General features: G+C 40.4%; 1 long non-coding RNA gene across 1 annotated transcript in view; it reads right to left on the bottom strand.

The window, feature by feature from the left end:
- Nucleotides 1-10,081, bottom strand: part of LOC149199675 (uncharacterized) — a 92,494-nt gene extending 82,413 nt beyond the window's left edge. The window contains exon 1 of the long non-coding RNA XR_016253307.1: nucleotides 10,027-10,081. This is a non-coding gene — a long non-coding RNA (uncharacterized LOC149199675). The remainder of the gene's footprint in view (nucleotides 1-10,026) is intronic.
- Between the last annotated feature and the right edge of the window lie 5,226 nt (nucleotides 10,082-15,307).

Raw genomic sequence — 15,307 nt, 5'->3', positions numbered from 1 at the left:
CACATTCTTGGAAAACATCTTTGCATCCCTGCCGTATAATAAAACCAATGGTTGGAATACCAGGATTTGGTTTGCATGATCCTGCGTAATAAAGAAAGGCGGTGAAATCTGCCATGATAATAATTTTCAAAGCGTAAGCAGGGGCCTGATACTATTTGTCTAGCAGACTGGTTGCGCTCGCCACAATCACTGGCACCATAGTCTCGCTTTCTTGGGTTTCATCCTTTGTGATCACTTCAAAAAGCGTTGTTGCTTCTCACTTCAATATTGAGAAATTCATTTGGGCTAGTTTTGCATGGTCTTTGTCTATCTTCTGAAGTTCTATATCATCTTCCCCATCCTGTCCTTCAAGCAATAAATTTCTCTTTATAGCCAACGCTACATCTGAATTATCATTCTCATCCACATCAAGATCAACTTCATCTTCAACATTATAATCATCTACTGCTTCTTCAAATATATCATCATCTATTACATCTTCATTTTCATTATTTTGATCAAAATCTTCTCCATTATTATCAATTTCCTTTATACCTGCTTTAATTTCAGGATATGATTTTTCTAGATGCTGAAATACTTTTTGAATTTCATTAGACTGCTCAACGTAATCAAGATATGAACGTAATGGCACATTGTGCAGCGAACTGCATTCAAAGGCCCGCATGATTATATCGTGTGCCATGGCTCTGATACCACTGTAGCATAAAAACTTATGCTGATGCACGAAACTGATAACTTGAAAAACTTGAATGTTAAAATACACATAAGGTATTTAAAATAATTATTTATTATTATATAAAAATGTATGAGATGATTTGAATGTACAATGAGGACCCTGCTTTTATACCTCAGTAGGTGACCTTTCATGAATGGGCATGTCTTTTAGACATGCCTGTTCACTTAATTAATGACTTATTTAACCTAACCAATATTTAATTATTAATATTTAATATTTATTTTATTTAGCTAATTGTTATGAATTATATTCATAACAGAATCCCATTAAAAATATTAATTGTTTTAATATCTCTCCAACTGGGTGGAATTTCCCCAAACCATTTTTGGGTCTTGGAGATCTTATGTGCCTTAGCCTCTCCACCAATTTTCATGGCTAGAGCACATCCACTACTGCCACAACTCAACGCTCCCTCTTAGCGAGGAATGTTCTCTAGTAATGCTCCACCACTGAAACATCACACTAATCCTTCCGCACCCGTACCTGTGCTAATGCTTGGCATGTTGCCTCACATCATCTGCATTATTGCTTCCTGTACTGCTACCCATGACACTGCCACTACTACATTTGTACTGCAGCTCCCTCTAAATATGTTGCCCATGACACTGTCACTGCTATATCTGTACTGCAGCTCTCTCTCAATATGCTGCCCAAGCTGCCCCAAGCACTGCCACTGCTAACGGCTGCACTGCAACTCAATTACCAAGAATTAAGTAACTGATCTACCCAAATACTGACATCCTAGTCAGTCTGGAAGCCTCATGAAACTAAAGTTGCCTCTGCTGCTATCCTGTGCTCCCTCTACTACCACTGCGCTGCTGCATACACCTATGTGCCTCTCACATTGTTGCAATCTCCACTACGCTGCCTTAGATTTCTGCACCCAAGCACTGCCTTGATGCTTCCCTACACTTTGCTCCACCCAACCTCTGTCATCCTACTACTATCGTTAAGGACTCCCATAGCCGGATATGATCAACAGTTTGGGCACCTCAAGGATCCTGACTACAACTCGATGTCTCCCGACCTCTTCTCTAGAGATGCATGAGCACTCATGGCACAGTCGTCATTAGTCTCGACTTCTTTCTCCGCCTTAGCTGGCGCTGCCTTGGAGTCGAAAGCCTCTCCCTTGTTTTTCTTCCTGGGACACTGGGATGCATAATGTCTTAGCTCCCCACAACGGAAGCACTTCAACTTGGAGATATCCTTCTTCTTCCTCTTTCCCTGTTGTCCCGCAGATGCTAGAGCCGCATTCTCCTCCTCTTTCTTGATTCAACCTCACTTGCCACTACTCCCCGCCTTGGTCAACCATCTGATCTCTTCTTGGCGAAGAGCTGCACACATCTCCTCCCACCCTGGAAGAGTAGCCCTGCCCAAAATACTTTGGACAAATGTCTCCCATTCCTCAGAGAATGTATTCAAGGTTGTCCTCACCATGAATTCTGGATCCGGTGTAGACCCTACAGAAGTAAGTTGGTCACGAATCTCTTGCAATCCGAGGAGGAACAGATCTATCTGCTCTCCCTTCTGCATCTGATACAGCCGCAGCTGATTTTCCAATAGCATCTTTCGCTGCACGGAAGAGCCTTCATACAATGTCTTCAAATTATCCCATATCTCCTTTGCTGTATTCTTCTCAGCAATATGTGGTACGACATGATCTTTGACCCCGTCAAGGATCATGCACTTCGCCCTCGCTATTGCATCCTCATACTTCTCATTCTCAGCTGGGTCGACTAGGATAGCCATGTGTCTCAAAGCAAATTCCTTAATGCGATGTCGAACTAGGACTGCCAGGATCCTGGACTTCCAGATGACAAAGTTGGAAGCCCCATCCAACCCGTCCTGATTCCTCAGCGCGTTCACTACCATTTCCGCTCCTCTTCTAGATTCCCTCTGAGTTTTGACTTCCCTCGTGGAAATCTCCCTCTAAGTCCTAATTTCCTTGCTAGAAAGCCTCCCGCCAAATCTCGAACCACTCCTATCCAATCCTCCTTGCAAATGCAACTCGGATCTAGATTTCTTGGCTAGAAATCCATCAAGGTAGTGACTCCCTCTACCTTGGTTCTGTCCCATTAGGTACTGTTCTGCTTCGACAAAAACAGCACCCCACCAGCTTCCCAACCACAATCTGCCCACAGCTCCCTAGGCCCCGGCAACTGAAGAAACTGAGCCTTCCAGCTCTGTGCAATCCCGGCAAAGGCTGAATCGCTCCTCTGGCCAACTGCGTCAATCCTACCTGGCTAAGTAGGATGACATGGCTCTTTGTGAGCCTCTTCTGCCTCTGCGCTAGCCCTCTCCTTGCCTCAAAATGATTACGCAGGCCCTCTGTGTTACTTCTTCTTTGCTGCCTTCTGCTTAAGAGCAACTATGTCTCTTGGGACCACTGCTATTACTGCAAATTTTCGATATCGTTGATGCCTTCAGTCCTCCTATGATCTACAACGCTCCGATACCATGTTGAAATTTCTAAGTCTGACACGTTAGAAATCCCCACTGCATTATCTAGTTTAATTTCTCCTACTTGTTCATTCCATTAACAAGTTATTTATAAATATAGATATTGAAATAAACACAAATGCAACCTTAACTCATATACAGATCAACGACTGAAATACTGAGACAAAAACACAAGGGACACCATTATTTTTGGACAATCGTCCCCGGGAAAACCCAATGCGGGAAAACCGGTGCAACAATTCTGAGGGTTTTATTATTATGCAGATTTTTGAGTACAACTAGGGTTCCAGAAACGGCTCACCCAACAAAGATTGTTCCACGGCAGTAATACCTCTTCTCGGAGACAGATATTCAACCTCTCAGCGCTAGTCTACCCCAAGAAAACCCTTCTGGCGCTTCCTCTTGGCCCTGCATCAGCCCTGCTAGCTTCAGCTCAGCTCCTGAAGCCTCTGCGTCAGCCTCCTGGCTCTCTGCGTCAGCTCTCTAGCCCTCTACGTCACCCACGCAGGCCCCTCAACCTCTACGCAGTCCCCAGCTGCCTCTGCGTAGCTCCTGCTGCCTCTGCGTCAGCCTCTTCGGTCAATGCGTTGACCCTCTGGCACTATCCCTGCCTCTCTATTATGTACTCACTGCCCCTCGCTGCAACATACCACTAGCTCAAATTTTCTCAGCAAGCCCCGCTCCAGAATATCGAACTGACTGATCAACTTGGTGTATCTCCAACTGACTCTCAAGCCTCCTCTTATACTTTTCCTGTACAGTCTTCAACAGCCGAGATTAAGTCTCTAATCAACAACTAAGATTAGATTTGGCTTGATATTAATACCCATTAATATTTTAATTTTCCTAAGTTTAGGCTTAGGAACCCCATTAAAAATATTAATTATTTTAATATCTCTCCAACCGGGTGGAATTTCCCCAAACCATTTCTGGTCCTTAGAGATCTTATGTGCCTTAGCCTCTCCACGAATTTTCATGGCTAGAGCACATCTGATGCTACCACAAATCAACAATTTTAACATCCACAAGACTAGATATAGTCTATGGGACCACTAGCTTCCCTGCTTTTTGCCTTTTGCAATTCAATCCTCTTATTATTCAAATTAATGATGAGCTGACCCAACCTTCTAACAGTCACCTCACTGAAAAGACAATGTCAATGAACCGCTATTAACATACTGTTGTAACTGCCTCTGATGCCTCTGAAAGTATCATATTCCAAAATGAAATGTTTTTCCGAATCCACTACCCTAGAAGTGCAAAAAGTACACACCCACTCTTCCAAAGCTTCTTTAGGCCTTTTCCACTGACCTGTTTTGCACCGTAGTTGATGCGAGTTAGTTTTAATTGAGCAATAAAAATCTTTTCTCTCCATGGAATGTTGGCTCCAATGTATTCTGCTTTCTTCCCAACTCTTGTCCCCATATATGCTTATGAAACTTCTCCATAACATAACTCTTTAAATCCTTGTTATTTGTGGGACATGCATTGAGGTAAATATTCCATTTTTGCATCCATTTGTTGTTTTGTCTCATCCATGATTTCTTTCTTTCACTCATTCCTTCATTGAAGATAATTTTAAACAATCTACCTTCTGCCATTTGCTCAATTCTCTGAAGATACCTTATGAGACGCACCATAGCAATTGCTTCGATGGAAGTTGCTCCTGTTTCACTCAACATTATCTCATAAGACGCTGAACTTTTTATTTTAAACTTGCTCATGATCAAACGTTTTTGGATTTTTCTCAATTTGCTTCCATTTTGAGAGAGGGATGCTGCTAACCCACAATTCACACCCATATAATATCACTGGACAAACTAGGAGCCCAAAAAGCACTTTAATTGTTTTCCAATCCCATAACTCTGTCTCTCTATATCTGTTTTGAAGAGCATTTAATGCTTTCCACCCTCCTAAAATTCTCTTCTTTCTGCAGTGCTCCCAATTAAGCTTGGTGTTGAAATCAATGTTGCATTAATCATTATCGGGATAATATCGGCGCGAGGAAAAAATCGGGAAAAATCGTAATTATCGGGAAATAATCGGGAAAAAATCGTTTGGTACAAAAATATTCATTTTTTTTCAATTTTTTTAATATCTAAACCATCTACAACATAAAATAAATACATTGACACATAAATATGATAAAATAACTAATAAATAAGATGTTTAATGTCATTTCTAGTGCTAAAATCACACATAACATTGAATCATGTCCTGAATAATAAGTCCCGACTCCTGAGTCCCAACTCAGCCTCAAAATATCAACAAAAAATATAATAATGTATCTCATCATGTCATTTTTTTCCCCTGGGAAAAAGTCGTAATTTCTATTAAGTTGAGAAATTACATTTTGCACATGCCGAAGCATTCAAGAAGAGGCAGCAGTGCCTATCGAGTTCTGTCTGTAAACTGTTTAATCAAAAATAAACATCATTCTCCACGCAGGGAGCTGTCCAAAAAAGATACTGTAAAGTATAACAAATTTTGTGTCTGATGCTCTTCGCAGAGAGCCATATAGATCTATAAATATTTACAGCAAAATTACAAAATTATGAAACTGTAAATGGGCCTTAGCGCCCGATTTCCATCTGGTCATCAAAGGGCCTATGGTAATACTGGTAGAAAGACCCTTCTCTCACCTCCTGAATCAGCCAATTGTCTCCTTGCCTGTGCGCTGCCTCTTTGGAAAGATGGTCAGCATCAGTGTTTTGTTCCCTGTAGATATGAAGACAAGTAAATGAGTCAAAAGAAGTTATCAGCCTCTTTGCCTCATCAAGAATGTGCCTTAATGTAAATGCATGACAATGTGATGCACCAGACAGCCAATTGCATACAATTTTGGAATCACCAAATAACTGGAGATGTCTACAGTTTTTAAGAATGGCAAAATGAATGAGGTGTTTTGCAGTGCATAGTTCAGAGAAGTTATTGGTTCCTCTGCCAAGATTGATTTGTATCTTATAGCTGTGTGATTCATTAAGGTGAAGAATAGCTCCTCCCCCACACCCCACCTCCTGAGCTGAACCATCAAAAAAACCCCAAGGTTTTGATTTGTCAATGTCCAGTTGTCTCAATATGCGGATAGGACCAGTATGTTCTTCGTCCGGGATTAAGTTATACTCTGCAATGGTATGAAGAAGGATAGATTGCCAGTGAGGGACCTTCAAGTTGAATATGGCCTGGTTTCGGGCAATCCAGATAGCCCAGCAAGCAAGAGGCAGTAAATTAATAGCTTTCCCCGAATGTTCTGTATTCCAGTTTTCCCATGCTTCCATAATACTGCTTCCATGCCAATGTTTCAGATGCGAGAAATGAGAGATGAGGTCATTCCAGAAGCGAACAGTAATCCTGCAGGTCAGAAATAGATGTAATGTGCTTTCTTCGTCCAGGTGGCAAAGGTGGCATCGGAATGGTCCGTGGAAGGAGCGCTTCATCAAATTGGTGCCTGTGGGTACTTTGTCGAAGATGATATTCCACAAGAGCAGTCTAGTACGCGGGGCAGACTTGAGTTTCCATAATGACCTCCAAGTTGGCTGAATGACGGGAGGTATGTGAGTCTCCATGAGCTTTAAATAGCCGAGTTTCGGGGTATAATATCCATGTTTAGAAAAAGCCCAAATGATTTCGTCGGGGCCATCTGTAATTCTGATGTGGGCTTGAGAAAGTGCATCCGTAAATACAGTCCATTCATCGTGCCATTGCGCCGGAATGTCAAGTGCTTGAGCACTGGTCCAAGCTTGATGAAGAAATGATGAGTTGGCCTGATCCCCAATGTGCATGATGTGAGTTATGCCCCTGTCATTAAGGTGTTGGATGATGCCTGCAGAGAGTCTGTGAGTATTTCCACATCCAACCCAGGGATCCAGGCCAATACGAACAGCATTTCCAGCCTTGATGCGCCAAGTTAAACTTTCTCGGAGTAAAGGAAGGGTACCAATGACAGCTTTCCAGATGGAAGATATGTTATGATGCACTCTTCGTTCACTACATATCCAGTCCATCACATTCATAGGCCATATGTATTTTGCGCTTGCAACTTTGGTCCATAGACTTTCTGAGGTGAGTAGCTGCCAACCAAGTTTGGCAGCCAGAGCTCTAGAGAAGAGGTCAAGTCGCTTGATACCCCATCCCCCCCAGTGCTTAGGTCTTGCAATAGTGTCCCATTTCACCCATGCAAATATCCTACCCGGCTGGTGACCCTTCCAAAGAAACCTGCTACAAATATGCTGTAATCTGTTGAGAATACCCTTCGGTATCCAAGTCAGGGCCATCCAGTAAACTGGAGTGGCCTCAATCACTGCCTTGATAAGAATGAGCCTGCCTGCACGGGAAAGATAACGGTGATACCAAACTTGTAATCTCTTTTCCACTTTGGCAATCAGCCACAACCAGTCAGCGATCCTGTAACCATTAGGCTTCAATCGGAAGCCAAGATATTTAATACCATCTGCCAGAGTCAGGTTATTATAAGGAAATCGCTGATTTGCAAAAGCAATTTCATTGACAGAGCATCCATATGAGGTGATGGAGGATTTTTGTACATTGATCATCATTCCAGTAGCAAGTTGAAAAAGATGAAATGAGTTATGGAGGGTGGTAGAGTCTCCAATGCCTCCATTAAGAAAGATAAGGATATCGTCAACAAAAAGAAGGTGTGTGAGGATGAGATGATCTGTAATCTTGATTCCAGTAAGTATTTGTCTATCACGAGCAGAAGAAAGTATTCTACTCAGCCCTTCCATGATGAGTAAAAACAACAGGGGGGAGAGAGGGCAACCCTGTCTAATCCTCTCTCAGAAGTAAAGAAGGAGGAGGCTTCCCCATTTAGAAGTACACTGTAAGAGACATCAGTGATGCAGCTCATGGTCCATTTGATGAACTCATAGGGGAAGCCCAGATGAGTAAGCAGCAGCCTCAGATAAAGCCAATTGGTACGATCAAATGCTTTGGAAAGATCAACCTTAAGGATCATACCTTTCTGTTTTTTGATATGCATGGTATGCAGCAGTTCTTGAGCGGAAGAGATGGCCTCATGGATCTGGCGATGGTGAAGGAATGCAAACTGTTCTGCAGAGATGTGCTGAGAAAGTATAGGCTTGAGCCGGTTGGCAATGGTTTTAGCAATGATCTTGTAAAGGCAATTGCAGAGTGATATAGGCCGGAAGTCATCGAAAGTGCAAGGGGCGTTTGACTTGGGAATAAGAGCTATGAAGGTAGATTTAATGGCAGAGGAAATGCGACCTCTTTTTCTGCTATCTTCAACTACATTCAGGAGGTCTTGGCCCATGAGATCAAAGAATGCAAGATAGAATTCTATGGTCCATCCGTCAGGTCCAGGACTCTTGTCTTTCTTGAACCATTTCAATGTAGCTTCTAATTCTGCCATCGTCACTTCCTTCTGCAGTTCATCTGCATCTTCCTGCTCGATGTATCTGGGAAAAAGTTCGGCCACTCTCATAATTTCCATGATATTTGCCTGTATCTCATCATGTCATAATGTCATATACAATAAAATAAAAAAAATACTAAAGTCTAATCCTATTGATTTCCTCTGCCCCTCTTGCGAGAAAATGCCACAGCGTTCCCTTTCCCTCTAGATGTAGATGCTGGTGTTGGTGGAGTTGGCAGTGGAGTCTGCTGTACTCTAGAAGCTGAAGAACTAGAAGTAGGAGCTATATGAGGTAGACCACATCCTCTACTGGTGGCAATGGTAGCCCGGGCAAGTGGTGTCCCCTGGAAACATTACAATCTCCCAATCCTGAAATCCTGAAAAACTGATAAGTCTGCTAGATTTTGAATGAAATCTAAAATTCTACTTTCTCCATATGAAATCCAATGAGGCCAGAACCACTCTCAAACATCCTGAGTCATTTCATGGTAATATTAAAAATTTAAGTAAAAGGATGAAAATGAAGATTAAGGAGAATGTCACATTACCATGTATAGCATATCAATACTAGGGCCTAGACTTGATCATTAAGCTGCCCCACTCAAAAATTATTTGTTTCTTTCCAAAAAAATTGCATTTCGAACATTTAGCATCCCTTATAAAACCGCGCTGCCCCGACTCTCGGCGATAAATTGGGAAAAAATCGCATATACAAAAAAAACGCGAGTATTACTCGCGATAATATCGGCTTCGGGAAAAAATCGCGATAAAGCGATAATATAGCGATATTATAGCGATTTTAACAACACTGGTTGAAATCAATCCCGAGGTACTTGTATTCATTTACTTCTTCAAGAATGTTGCCTTCAAAGAAGAATGTATGTTGGCTCTACTTTTTATTTGAGAAAATCTTTATTTTGGTCTTGCTGATATTGACTTGCATCCCCACTGCTATAAAGAAAAGGAAGATGTTCAAGGATGCTTCCAATATCTGCTCAATACTTGGGAACTCATCTCAATCCACATAACATTGTGTCAATCATTAAGTGGCATCAAAGATCTATCCAACTTCAGTAACAGTGGCATAAATAGTCTAGTTAAAAACATGTTTGTTGAAGTAAAAAACTAGTAGAGGAAAAAGCACATATTTGAAGTTGTGACAGGTGATATCCCCACTTCATGCGTACAAGTGATGGATATGATGTAACAAAACCTTTATGATACTGGTCTGGCATTTACCAAAAGTGGTTGACGAGACTCACAAACATGGGATAATAACACTACAAAGCAGTGCCTAGGGGTTCTCCTACCTAAAGAAGAGAAGATGTAAATAAAAAGAATAATATCATAATAAAAAAGGGGTTGCCAGACTAATTAGATCCTATAATGCTAAGCTGTCTTCTCATCTAATAAACAATAAAGTCTAGAAGTCCATTACCTGAAGTTCATTTGGGACATATCCAGCATCCACAGCAGCCCTTGTAGCACCCACTGAACATAATTGCATCCAATAATAGAATTAATCAGCAACGCAACTCAACAAGTTAGAAATGACCATATCAGGCATTCTTACACAATAAAAACATAACCTCTATCCAGAATTCAAGGCATTTGCACCTTCACAAAATTAGGTACTTGTTTATGGTAGCAAATAACAAAAACATTTCTACAATGAAGGTAAACTTGACATTCACCAAACTTCAATGCCATAAAAGAATGGCAGCAATTGATTAAAGAATTGGTAGAATTAAGTATGTCGGATCTCTCATATGTGATGGAGCAGGAAAATATTTTAAGGGAAAAAATAAAGGTGGCACTGTGTCTTATGAAGTGTAAATACATGTTATTTATATGCTTGCTAGAAGAATGGAAAAGAAAAGAAAGTGCAATCAGGGATGTGTTGAAATATGAGGTAGCTATGGTCGGCATTTTTCATCAAAATCATGGAGAGGTAACTAAATTTTTCAGCCCATCCTAACTCTTCAAATCAGCCCAATCTGCTGCACAAGTCGGCTTCAAGAAGGACATGATGTTGGCCCTACTAGGGCTAATTAACCCTCTTATGACCCCTATAAATATGAAGTCGTTACCATCCATTTTCCCAATCAACACATCATGCAATTCGGTCTGAAATCTCAAGATAATTCAGCCTTCTATTTCAGAGTATATTCACACGTGTGAGGAAATCTACAAGGGTTATTTTGACTGCTGTTTGGTTCATCTCCAAGGGTTCATTGCTACAGTGACTATGGATAACTTCTACCTCTGTTTTGTGACCTCTTTGGTGGCCAAGAATTGCAGAGAGACTCGCTCTCCTTTTTGTGACAGAAATCTGAAGCTGATCGAGACATTTTTGGGTGTATCTTCTCCACAGTTTGTTGACAATCACAGTGGGAACTACAGCCCTCTTTTACAGTGACTTCATGCCTGTGTTTCATCCTCCTTATGCAGACCTTAATTATTGGACAGAAGTGGTTTATCTATCCTTCTATGAGCAGACTTTGATTGGGCATTGCATTGTTGATTATTTTGGATTTGTTGGATCAATTTGCTGCAATATTGATGCACATAATCTCTCTTAAGGAAAGAATTTTTGGGTTTTCCCCGTGAGGGTTTTGCCTTGGCTGTGAGCCTAATCTTGGTGTCTCATGTCTTTTGCTTATTGTCTATTGTGATCTCTATTTACTGCTCTTGTTGAAGAATTAATGGTTGAAGTTTTTCATGTATAGCTAGTTGTTGAATAAAGGATAAAGGAGGAATTGTTTGTATCAATATAAGTAGTTATCAAATTGTGAAAAACTATTCTAGCCTTTGCATCACTAGAAATTCAACAGGATGAGTTGAGGCACAGGGCTCATCTGCAATCCAAAAGGTGTTCCTTGGTTTTCCTTTTGAGTGGAGAATAGGCATAATATTTAATAATAAAGTGGAAGCATGCACCTACTTAAAAGGCCTATAACTTACTCTAAACAAAGAGGTATCAAAATTTTAATGTGGACAGGAATCAACACCAGTAAGGATTACAGAGAATTCTTCAAAAACAATAGTAATCAATCTTGACAGGAGGCTCAGTTGAATAACTTGCATAAAATAGTGAACAATTTGGCATTAAGAAACACAGGCACACCTAGCAATCACAACTATAATTAGTCATTCTGAAATTGGTTTCTCACATTGATCTACAATTTTTCCTTGTGTTCGGTTTCTGCCATCATTTGTTTTCTTTCTAGCTTATGATTTGTAAACAGGTTACCATACTTAGATATTGGAGGATTATCATAAGGCCCTATTAGGTGCTTCCAACCCTATGGGGAGAAACAGTTCCTAGGCCAATCCATCAATTAGTAGGTGCAAAAGTGATCAAAGACATGACAAGGGGTTTACATCATGGGGGATGCCAGTCTTGTACGAGCTATGAAATTCCAACATCCTTGAGCATTATGATGTGAAGAGGGAGCAATCATGGGATCTGAGCTACCCCTTTCCTTCGCTTATTTTTACCCCGCCCTTTTTTCTTCATTGATTTCCTTTTTCTTTTACAGATATAGCTTCCATAAGGCCCTATTAGGTGCTTCCAACCCTATGGGGAGTAACAGTTCCTAGGCCGATCCACCAATTAGTAGGTGCAAGTGATCAAAGACATGACAAGGGGTTTACATCATGGGGGATGCCAGTCTTGTACCAGCTATGAAATTTCAACATCCTTAAGCATTATGATGTGAAGAGGGAGCAATCGTGGGACCTAAGTTACCCCTTTATTCTTACCCCACCATTTTTCTTCATTGATTTCCTTTTTCTTTTACAGATATAGCTTGAGTTACAAGTTTTCATTGATTCATAATTGACACCTATAAGATGAAGCATTTCATTACTCATCGGGGTTGGCATATTCAAAGTTCCTTTTGTTTAAATAGCTCATGCATTAGCTAGCAAGTGGGTGAGGGATAATGGGAGAGGTAGAGATCAAGCTAGGCTTTTGTCAACGCATTTTCATTTATCCCTACCAAACTTTTTCATTTTAATATTGGCTCATGCTTTTTCTTTTTTCTTTTTTTGGTTGCATCAATCTCTCAAGGCAAAGTTCCTAGGCCCCTACTCAAGGATGAGGAAAGCAGGGAACCAATAGTGGTGATTGTTGCTGCAAAATCTAGCAAGACTAGTCAGGGGACTCACAAGAAAAGGGCTAAACCCTGTGGCAACAATGAGTGACATTGCCATTATCACCTCAACAATCTTCCTCCTACTCTTTAGGGGAATTTCACAAGGGAGGCTTCCCAGTACTCACCTATAAGGATATTCTAAGTTCTAGGGTTCAAGGTGATAAAAATATAATCTAGGTGAAGACACCCTATGATGGACAAACAATCAATTCTTCTTGATAAAGGAGAAATGTATCATGAACCTAGCCCAGATAGAGACTTGTACAATCTAGGGTTTCTTGATATGCAACAATAAAGAAATACCTAGACACATAAAAGTCAAAGAAAGGGTTTGCTAGAAGATTAGATCAACAAAACAATAGAGCAAACCCTCAAACTAGGCCTCAAGTTGAAGTTAGGCTAGGGTTAGGGTTTCCAAGGCACAAAATTATCTAGAGAAAGATGGCATCAACCCACCTAAGGGAAGATTTACCATCAGCAAAGCTAGATTTTGCGTTCAAAAGGATTATGGAGATAAATCTTAAGTTTTTCTCCCACAAACATTCATCCACAATGCCCTAAATCAATTCAGCCCTAGGAAAATTCCCTACTGACTTGCCTTAAAGGCCTAGGAAAGATAAAAGAAGAAAAATACTTTATTTTTTAAGTTTTCGATTAATAGACAATACATCAATGCTTGATCCTACATGGGTGATGGAGTCTTAGGGCAAAATTTAGAGATAAGTGACAAATGATTGGAGTAAGAAAATTTGGGGGGGGGGGCTCTTTTGCCCACTTTAAACCATAACCATCTTTTTCGTGAGGATTGAAATTAAATAGGAGATGCACATTAGTAGTGCTCCTATGGATTTCAAGGAGGAAGTATTTAATACGTAAAATTTAACTAATATTTTGCACAAATATTATGCATTTAGTCATGGATCATAGAAAAAACCTAGCAATAATTCAACTAAATGTAAAACAATGAGAAATGAGGGGGGTAGATCTCTGCTAGGCTTTTTCCCATGTGCTTATTAATATCCTGGCCATCTTTTGCATTTTAACTTTTATTTTTATTTCATTTTGGCCATCTTTTGCTTTTACCTTTTAGCTACATCAACCTCCACGGCAAAGTTTTTGGCGCAAACTCGGGGATGAAGATATGAGGGTGCCAATAATAATGAACCAATGACAACAAACCCAAAGAATGGATATGAAACCTAGGGAATGATAAAGAGTGGTAAGTATGAAAAAGTTATGGACACGCTACATCTATCCAAGTTTCCGTAGTAGTGCCCCTCCTAACACCCTAAGGCCTTAGATGAGGTCCCACAAGACTAGGGTCAAAAAATAACCTCCTTGGTAAGGTGGGAGAATAGGTTTATAATCGAGATCAGTCAAACATCTAGATCGCCCATTAATCCATGTTAGAATGCCCAAAACATTAAGTAAAAGCACATGATTGCAAAATGGTTGAAGTGTCTGCCTAATGGTGACCCACCTTCCTTTAAGAGGAATATCGGATGGTAAGAGGTATCTGACTGATCCAACTGGTAGAGGAATATGGCATATCATCATACAGTGAGCAATGTAGGGCTATTGGTTGGTCGACTATCTAGAGAAGGAGAAAACAAATCTCCTATAGCATTACCCACTTTTTGGTGGGTAATAGTAACATATAACAATCAACTAGAAGATGGGATGTGGATACAAGGGAGAGATTGAAGATGATAAGTATGGATTACCATGGACACGCAACATAAATTAGGGCGTCCTATTTTTTCCCCTCCTAGGCAGTGAAAGAAAGGCCTCAAGGAAGGTTGCAGTAGACTAGGGGCTAGTGCTAACTACCAAGGTTAAGTATGGGAAGAAGAGTACAAGCAAAAGCGATCTATCATCAAATTCAACCTGTGATCAATACTAAAATGCCATTGCACATTAAATGAAATCACTTGAATAATAAAATGGTTAATGTTCCTCAAATTTGTTGACCCACCTTCAATGGATAAGTAGAGTAAATGTAAAGAAAGCATCGATCAAACCATGGATAACAGGCCTCTGAGGCTAGCTATATGTAAATCATGATAGCATTGTTGGATGGCAAGCTAAACAATAGGAGAAACATTTTCTCCTAAGGGTTACCCACATGGGTGGGTACCTCGTTAAGAAATGTTGTCCTCAAAAAATAGTAAATAGGATTCTCTCTAGTTGAGCATGTTTTTGTGGTAATATCACCATTGTCTAGTTGTAGGGATTGTTGATTGGTGTAGAGCAACAAGGGTTCTACTCGCTTAGGTGCCAAGGCTTGCAAAGGGACCCACATTACAACCACTTAGCATATTATTAATTTAATTTACTATTTCCTAATGTTTGACTTAGCAAAAAGTAAAAAGGCTGAAGTCAACATGTGATTAGATCTCAACCCTTCATCATAAGTTAATCTTAGACATTGAAGATGATGGTGCGCCTAAGTCGACTTACAAGGGGGAATAGGGTGCAAAAGTGGTCAATTCAATTTGGCATAGTGTGTGTGTTAGCTCAGAAAGGAAATTAAGGTTTTAGAAGTTCAACAAGAAGTTC

This window comes from Pinus tabuliformis, chromosome 2_1, assembly GCF_031772625.1.
Source record: "Pinus tabuliformis cultivar Carrire ecotype Pingquan chromosome 2_1, CPIR1, whole genome shotgun sequence".
Taxonomy (NCBI): Eukaryota; Viridiplantae; Streptophyta; class Pinopsida; order Pinales; family Pinaceae; genus Pinus; species Pinus tabuliformis.
The sequence above is the reverse complement of the archived record's forward strand: the minus strand, read 5'-3'. Positions and strand labels throughout refer to the sequence as shown.